Here is a 9,546-nt window from a genome sequence, read left to right on the forward strand (position 1 = left end):
CAAACTGTTAACCTCATCATGCCACGCATCTAAGCATTAAAATAGAGCAGACCGTGCGTGCTGCTTCTTAAAGTTCTCTGTGATTGGAGAGTAAAGGCTGCTTGGCTCCTTTCCTAACTGCGGACAGTTTGTTTTGTCACTTTGCAGAGGTGTGGCTGGCCACTGGTAAAGAGGCAGCACTGGAAATCTGCCTGGTGACAGCTCTTCTGTCACTCTTGGGTGTTGTGTCCTCATTTATTCTTTGAGACACAGTTATTATATGCCAACTTATTATATGACTCAACTTCGCCTCAGATTAGAAAACAACCATTGCTTTTTGCTTTGTTTTTAGTTAAAGAGAGGTGAAATTATCCAAGCTTAAACATGCAAACAAACCAAAATGTATACAAATTTAATTACAGTGTAAGAGGGGATCAATTTTATATAAGTTTTAACTATGTATTTAACAGCAGCACCACATCTATTACCATATTAGAGAAGAACTCATCACCTGCCCTACTAATTTGGAAAGACGTAGATGTATTAACATTTACATTTACTGATATAGTGTGCTGATTTCCTGTTTAAAGTGTGGACACTTTGCCCTTCTTAGAAATGGGAACAAAACACCCATGGAAGGAGTTACAGAGACAAAATTTGGAACTGTGACGAAAGGATGGACCATCTAGTGATTGCCATATGCAGGGATCCATCCCATAATCAGCTTCCAAACGCTGACACCATTGCATACACTAGCAAGATTTTGCTGAAAGGACCCAGATATAGCTGTCTCTTGTGAGACTATGCTGGGGCCTAGCAAACACAGAAGTGGATGATCACAGTCAGCTATTGGATGGATCACATGGCCCCCAATGGAGGAGCTAGAGAAATTACCCAAGGAGCTAAAGGGAACTGCAACCCTATAGGTGGAACAACAATATGAACTAACCAGTACCCCGGAGCTCTTGTTTCTAGCTGCATATGTATCAAAAGATGGCCTAGTCGGCCATCACTGCAAAGAGAGGCCCATTGGACTTGCAAACTTTATATGCCCCAGTACAGGGGAACCCCAGGGCCAAAAAGGGGGAGTGGGTGGGTAGGGGATTGGGAGGGTGGGTATGGGGGACTTTTGGGATAGCATTGAAAATGTAAACGAGGAAAATACCTAATTAAAAAAAAAAGAAATTCTAAAAGTTCAAAATGAGATAAAAAAAAAAAAAGGATGGGGGATAAAAATCCTTACAAGTTCATTACTCAAACTTCTGGATTTTACCACATGTAACGTAGGGTCAAACAATCAGAAGCAATGATAGTATGTCCAGCCATTTTATAAAGAAAGAGAACACTGAAAAGCCCTCTCTCTTCATATCATGGCAATGTTAATCTACTGCATAAACGTAGCCACCATATCTAGTAGTAAGAGAAGAAAACAACTATTTTATGTGCAGTGCCTAAGTCAGTTCATGGCAACACAGTCATTGACAGAACAGGAGCCTGCTCTCAAGGGGCACAGAAAGATGCCCACCTCAAGTTCAGCAAGGTGTGCACGGAAAGCCATTGGTGGCTGTGAAGTTGATGGTTTCCCATGATGCTAGCCATTGCTCATTCCTCAGAGACAGGCTCAGCCTCCGAGTAGCAGTATTATGGTCCTTCAGCACAATACATATACATATATACACATACACATATACACATACATAAACACACATACATACACACACTGTATAAAGTTAGGGTCCAAACTCTTTCCTTTTCGAGTCAGTATCTGGTGTCCCACCATCCGTTTGCCTTGATAGCCCTATGTAGTGCTCATATTTTTCTATCTTCTTTCTATTTTACCATTTTAGAATGTTTGCTTGAATTTGTAATGCAAATTTTTTCTCACTGTGCTTCTTTGTTGTTGTTGTCGTTGTTGTTGTTGTTGTTGTTGTTGTCGTTGTTGTTGTTGTTTTAACTTGTCAACTTTACACAAGCTAGAGTCTCTGGAAGAGGGAACTCTGGTTGAGGAACTGTTTTCATCAGATTGGCCCGTGAGCAAGACTGAGGGGCATTTTCTTGATTGGTGATTAACATGGGAGGACCCAGCCCACTGAGGGCACGCCACCCCTGAGTAGGTAGTGGCACTGGGTTATGTAAGAGGGGGTCACTAAGCAAGTCAGAGTGTGCTGGTTTGAGTGAGAATGGGCCCCATAGGGAGGGTCATATATTTGAATGCTTGGTCCCCAGTTGGAGGAACTGTTTGGGAAGGATTAGGAGGGGTGGCCTTGTTGGAGGAGGTACTTCATTAGGGATGAGTTTTAAAATCTCAGAAGCCCAGGCAGGCCCAGTCTTTCTTTTATAAGTTGTCTTGGCCATGGTGTTTTGCTACAGAAATAGAAACATAACTAAACTAAGACACAGGGGAAGCAAGCCATTAAACAGTGTCCCTCCATGGCCAAGTTCTTTTTGGTCATAGTGTTTATTACAGCACTAGAAAGCAAACTAGGACGCTCGCCTGATGACTATATTTGCTTACGGTCAGGTTAATTCCTTAGCATCTCTTGTGTGGTCGCCTGGCTTTCTAAGATGCCAGTGGTTTGAACTTAAGCAGGCAGATTCCAGTCTTTCATGTGGCTTCTCTTACGGAGCATCTTCTCAAGTGTGACCATGTACAGAAGTGACAGGGGCCGCACCACCTTGAGACATCTGCAGGTGCTATCAGAAGCCATGGCAATGGACGAATTCCAGTGGAGAAAGTGCTCGGAGATAGTGTGGGGAAGGGAAGGGGGGAAACACTGTGAGAAGACCCTGGCAAGGATTCACAGGAAAAGCAGAGAAGCGACAGCTGGATGTGGTGTTGGGAGAGAGCAAAGAAAACATATTGTTGGTGAGAAGAGCAGGTACTGAGAGAGCCAGAACCTTGGAGGGAAGTCAGGCTGCACAAGGTCCAGGGGGAAAATGAGTTGTTTTTAAAATGATTTAAGATTAAGAACCAAGAGGGATATTTCTAACAAAAAGTTAAGGATTAATTAACTCTCATGCTACTGGGATTTTATATTTTTAAGAATTCTGAAAAAAAAAGTCACACGTTTAGATTAATTAATGTATGTTAAGGGCTTACAGAAGTACTTGGGTTTGTTTTGGTCTCTGGGGAAGCAGACACTGAGATAAAATTAGGAATGCAAAAGATTATTGGGGCGGGGGGGTGCTCCTAAAATGAAATAAAGAGTCTAGGAACAGGAGAGGGCTGCAGTGCACCTGCCTGACACGCACGAGGCCCTGGCTTAGGATGCCAGAACAGTGATGGGGAAGAAGGGTGGGGAGAAGGTGGAAGCAGGGTTGGGAAGGGACACCCTTCAGGGCACTATATAGATCTGACAGTTTGGTCAGCCCCCTGGGGACCTAGATGACTGTCCATCCTAGACACCATGTCAGATGGTGACAAGACAGAAGCAGTTGCTTCAGAGATCAGGAAGTGAGGGAGCAGAGAGCAGAAGATGAGATCATAGGTGGACTGGAGCACAAGGCATATTATATTGATCACTGTAAGACTTCTGAAAGGCAAGGTTTTGACAGCCACTAACTAATATCTCACCAAGATCGTAAACTGCAGAGTCAACAAGACCCATGCGAAAAGCTGATCATGCCGCCACGTTCTTGTGACATCAGCACCATAAGGGATAGGCACAAGATTGCTGTGGTTTGCCAGCCAGCCAGCCTAGCCAAAAAACAGTGAGCTCTGAGTTCACAAGAGACCCTGTCTCAAGGGAACAAGGCAAAGAATGGCAGAGCAAATCAGCTCACATCTGCCTCCATGTATATCCCCACCCGACACACAAAGGCACGCATGCACATTAAGTACCTCAATTCAGACTGCTAGAGCCACAGGGATCAAGAAACCTGCTATGAAATAAAACAATTATGGGAGTGGTTAATAAGCCTTAGCCACTGATGTTGATAAGAGCCTCTGTCTCTTGCTAACTGGACTTCTCCATAGAGCTGTTTAAGTTCTCTGGAGAACAGTGGGCAGAGATGGAAGGAAGGAGGGATGGCATGTCAACTGGCTTCCCTCAGAGCAAACTCACTCACCATACACTTTTTACAAAATTATGATCTAGTATATCTTCAAGGATCACACCTCAGAAGTAACATGGTATCATATCTGTTAATTCTAGATAGCCACATTCAGTGTGGGAAAGGACAAACAAAAGCAGAAATGACTAAGAGGTTGGGATCATTGATAACATTCCTGGAGGCTGGCTACCCCAATGTTTCCTGACCTTCACTTACTGTCTTAGTGAGGGTTTTACTGCTGTGAACAGACACCATGACCAAGGCAACTCTTATCAAAAAAAAAACAAAAAACAAAAAACAAAAAACCCAGCACTTAATTGGGGCTTGCTTACAGGTTCAGAGTTTCAGTCAGTTATCATCAACACAGGAACATGGAGGCATCCAGGCAAGACATGGTGCAGGGGAGAGCTGAGAGTTCTACATCTTCATCTGAAGGGCACTAGGAGAAGACTGGCTTCCAGGCAGCTATGACAAGGGTCTTAAATCTTAAAGCCTATGCCTACAGTGACACACCTACTCCAACAAGGCCACAACCTCTAAATAGTGCCTCTCCCTAGGCCAATCACACACAAACCATCACACTTATCCTGTACCTCCACACATGTAGAATCATCCTTCCTAAACCACCTGGAATACATGATTTGATTTATATGATATGGTTTAAACTCCAGAATTCCGTTAACGAAACTATCTAAGCATAAATGGAGCATTGTTGACTAAGAAAAGAAGGAAGACCAGGGAAGACCAGTGATTGTGTTAGGAATGTTAAATTCACTTCAGTGCACTCTCGACCCTCATCTACTATTTACAATAGATGGGGATTGACATGGACATTCACTACTGGCCATGGGATAGAGAATAAGAGACTGCAGAGTGCTCAGCCATAAAGGATAGGTATATGTATATGTATATGTATATGTATATGCATGTATATAAATATAACCCCTCACCCCTCCTCCCAAGCTTGGGGGTCTTGCAGGAAAGGAGGTGGAATGTGTGGAAGAGCCAGAAGAGGCAGACAGCAAGCACACAGTAGGAAGGTTGCATATATGCACTCGCAGAAGTTACAATACCATGCAGAAAACCTGTGCAAGCTCAGGCCAGAGCAAATCCCATCATAAAGAGAACAGGTGGGTGCAGAAGTGGTGGCGTAATTGACAGACATCAGCTGCTGAGGAAAGAGGGGTTTTCCAAGAGTTTAGCCCCTGGTAAGCTGGCTGTGCTCTAGTGGAAGAGCATATATCCCAGAACATTTTAGGCAGCACAAGTAGGTCTGGGAGGGTTTTTTTCTTTTTTTTAAAGATTTATTTATTATTATATCTAAGTACACTGTAGCTGTCTTCAGATGCACCAGAAGGGGGCGTCAGATCTCATTACGGATGGTTGTGAGCCACCATGTGGTTGCTGGGATTTGAACTCAGGACCTTCGGAAGAGCAGTCGGTGCTCTTAACCACTGAGCCATCTCTCCAGCCCGGGGTTTTTTTTTTCTTAAAGGACACAAAGTTGAGCTGATAGAGAAGGGGGTGGATCTGGGAAGAGTTGAGGGGGTGAATATGATCAAAACACTTTGTATGAAACTAGAAACTTACAAAGAACTTTAAAAAAATGGGCATGTCTGTTTAGTGCAAGAGACATTCCAAGTGTATAAGCAAATGCAAAAAATCTTACATTCAGGAAAAAAAACATTTGGTCTAGATATATACATTTGAGAACTTCTTAAATATCAATGGCAATTCACAATTCCTATTGAGGGCTGGAGAGATGGTTCAGTGGTTATGAGTACTTGCTACTCTTCCAGAGGACCTGTCTTTCCAGTTACTCTTGCTGTGATGAAGCACCAAAACCAAAGCAACTCGGGGAGGAAATGGTGTCTTATTTGCCTTACAATCTTATATTAAGAAGTCAGGACAGGAACTCAAACAGGGCAGGAAATTGAAGGCAGGAGCTGGTGCAGAGGCCATGAAAGCATGCTGCTTACTGGCTTGCTCAGCCTGCTTTCTTATTAAACCCAAGGTTCTTATAGAACCCCAGCAGCCCAAGAGTAGTTTCACCCATAATGAGCTGGGTCCTCCCCCACTGATCATCAGTTAAGAAAACACCCTACATTCACACACACCTGGATAGATAGATAGATAGATAGATAGATAGATAGATAGATAGAGCTTTTAAAATTCATATTGGGATAAACATAATGCATGAAAGTGGAAATAAAAGGTGAGTTCACTTGATGTCAAGAAGATGGGGAAGTAGGAGGAAAGAAACCCATGTATTCTGAGAATTCAGAGTGGGAAACACAAAAGGAGCCATGTCTCTCTCTCTCTCTCTCTCTAACCTGGCCTCGCTCCTGCCTCCTTCTGCTGCCAGGTTCTCCATCTTACCTCCACCCTTTGTGCATACCAGGTACTCCTGTTTGCTCTCCCCACTTCACAGTGGAGCGTGGTAGGTTAGCCCAGCATGATGCGTCGTCACTCCTGTCCCTGAAGTTGCCTTTGACACAGTAGGGTCTACCTTCAAGAACTTTCTTCTACATAGAACCCTTCGAGGAAGCATGTCCTCTATTGTCCCTTTGGAACTAATTGCAAGTGTCTCCTTACTTTGGCAGACATCTCAGCACCACAGAATCAACACAACAGATGAAGGCAGAGCAACCAGACATTATAGCTACAGGCCTTCCTATCCAGAGCTGAGTCTGTACCCACACCTCAAGGCCCTGCCTGTATGCCTATATCACCAGTTTGTTTTTACTGTGTTTTTGGGAGGAGCCAGATCCTGTGTCCCTTTCTCCTCTAGTATCTTTATTGAAAGCAAAATGGCACAAACAGGGTACAAGGGCATCTGGGCTTCTGTGAGGGTATATGTATCAACATCCTGTACTGGCGGCTGTCTGGATGGCTAGAACCTCTCAGCAGGTGCTCTACTAACAACTGGGGAGAGAAATCTTCACTTTACAGGATTGTCCCAAATACTGTATAAATACGGTATCCTTGTTCTAGTGACATCAAAGCTACAATAACACCAGTCATTGTGACAAGTAAGTGCACAAGGCCTGTACTTCCCTGTATAGTTCTGCATTATGTAGAGTAGAGGCCAACACTTCTTTCACTGGTATCTGCCCCCTCTCTTCCTTATAATCTTTGTCTTTGTGAATAGAGAGCTCCTGTGGTAGGCAGAACTCCAAAGACGCTTCACAAGACTCCTACCACATCAATCTGTCTAGTACCATGAAAGGATCCTGAAGATATGACTAAAGTGACTTGTCATCGGAACCTAAGTGTGGGAGATAATCATCCAGGTAGGGTCAAAATACTCATATGAGCCTTAAACACATACACATACACACACACACACACACACATACACACCCTTGCTAGGGAATGATCAAACCTGGCCTCATATATGCTCAGCAAGCACTCTGATTGAGCTACACCCATCCCTTTCATATAAACCTTTAAGGGAAGCTGCAGATATCAGGAGTCTAAGGAATGGGGCAGAAGGAAAACTCACCATATCTAATTATGAGAAGGATTCAGCCTGCCATTGCTGAGGAAGATGCACATAAGAAACATGGGGACAAATGCAGTAGCCCCTGAGAATAAAAGACACAGTTAGTGAGGGAGCAATGACCTGATGACCATAAGGAACTGAATTTGGCACACTGGATGAGCTTGGATGCTCAGTTGTCTCTCAGAGATCCCAGGATGGAACATAGGCTGGCCAGCTCCCTTGTCTCTGCACTCTGAGAATCAGAGAAGATCCAGTGGAACCCACTGTGCCTTGATTTCTGACCTCCTGAGCTGAACAATAACAAATGACTGCTGTTTTAAGAAGCTAAATTCATGATCATTTGTTACCATGGCCATAGAAAGCTATTACATCCTCCCAAACAGCTCATTCTATCTCTAAGTAGTATTTGTAAGAAAATGTTTCCTCCTCATACTAAGATCTATCATTCTGTTCCTCATACTACCAGACAGAGTCCTTTGCTTGTAGGTAGGAAGACAGCCAATGCTATCTATTGCAGCTCACCTTCCTTTGGACCAAAGAGCCCCCGTGGTTCCTTCATCCCGATTGCTTTTTGCCAAATGTACCACCTTTTGCTTAAGTCCCTCGATTTGTAGTCTACCTAAGTGGGAATTCCCTCTAACAACAAGTTTTTGCCAAGCCATTCTGATCTGGGACACTTTGCTCTTCCATAGCAAAGAAGAAAATTTTCCATCTTTATCACCAGAGAGAAATATTTTCTGGACCATCAATTATTCGTCAAAAAGCACTATTTTAGGGCAGTGGTGGCGCATGTCTTTAATCCTAGCACTTGGGAGGCAGAGGCAGGTGGATTTCTGAGTTCGAGGCCTGTTCCAGGACAGAAGACTCAATTCCCCTACCCTGATGTAGGACTCGATTCAGGATAGGGAAGCAGGAGTGGGTGGGTTGGCTAACAGGGAAGATGGGGAGGGGGAATTCAGGTTACATTTGAACTGTAAATAAATAATGTAAGTAAATAAAATATCTAATAAAAATGAAAAAAAAACTTTAAAAAAAAAGCGCTATTTTAAATGACCTGGAATTGAGGAAGTAGAAAATGGTTAGGAAGGTTTCAAAGGGATGGATCTCTATGAACATCATAGGCTGAGATAATTAGGATTAAAAGTCAGCACTTAGGTAGTTAGCAGAAATTACCCTGGGAAAGAGGCTCAGCAAAAACTAGTATCATCTGGGAATTAGGATGGTGTCTTTTATCTGTCTGACTGGGCTTTGATCAGAATAAAGTCTTCAATTGTTCTTGGAACAAGGGCTCTGACAAGACAGCAGGGACCTGAGGGTGGGGGCTGGGGTGGAGTATTACTTCCCTGAAACTCAACTCAGAGAGCCTGAGATCTGCTGAATTCATGATTAGCTGCAATGAAAATGGAGACCTTTAAGATCAAAGGCAAACTGGAAGTAGAAACAGCACCTGAACAGCCATTACAAGCACAAACCGATCCATGAGAGTGTTATGCTAAAGGGCACATGAGCAAAAGGGATCAGGGCCGTTGGGAATAGTTTGGTAAGTGACCAGGAAAAATATAAATTGGATAAAGTGAATGTTGATGCCCTTGATATCGCAATCAAATGGTCCCAATTTCATGTATACACAGGTGTTTTCTTTTAATTAAATGTTACACACGTTTGGAAGAGTGGTTGTCTCATGGTTTCTTTAAATGAGATAAATAGTAATTACTCAAAAGATGTTCTATTCATGGAACTGCCTGGAAGTGCCTGCTGACTGGCTGAGTAATGAGTGGAGACATTGTTCTAATTGCAATGCAGATCCCTTGGGAGAAAGCTAAATTGAGTCAGAAAAACCCATATGTCCCTGATTCCCTACCCTTCCTTTTTACATGACCTGCCACTCTGGGATAACTTCTGCATTAGAAGCAGGTGTTGATTAAGAATGAAGAATTGGGGCTGGAGAGATAGTTCAGTTGGCAAAGTGCTTGCCTTGCAAGCATGGGGGACCTGCACTGAATCACCAG

At 43.4% G+C, this 9,546-nt stretch overlaps 1 non-coding gene across 1 annotated transcript; it reads right to left on the reverse strand.

Annotated features, from left to right (window-relative positions):
• Window positions 1-1,287: 1,287 nt before the first annotated feature.
• LOC115030473 lies at window positions 1,288-1,427 on the reverse strand. The gene has a single exon (XR_003836069.1). It is a non-coding gene; the product is annotated as a small nucleolar RNA SNORA29 (small nucleolar RNA).
• Window positions 1,428-9,546: the final 8,119 nt, after the last annotated feature.

The sequence above is a fragment of the Mus caroli genome, chromosome 2 (genome assembly GCF_900094665.2).
Source record: "Mus caroli chromosome 2, CAROLI_EIJ_v1.1, whole genome shotgun sequence".
Lineage (NCBI taxonomy): Eukaryota > Metazoa > Chordata > Mammalia > Rodentia > Muridae > Mus > Mus caroli.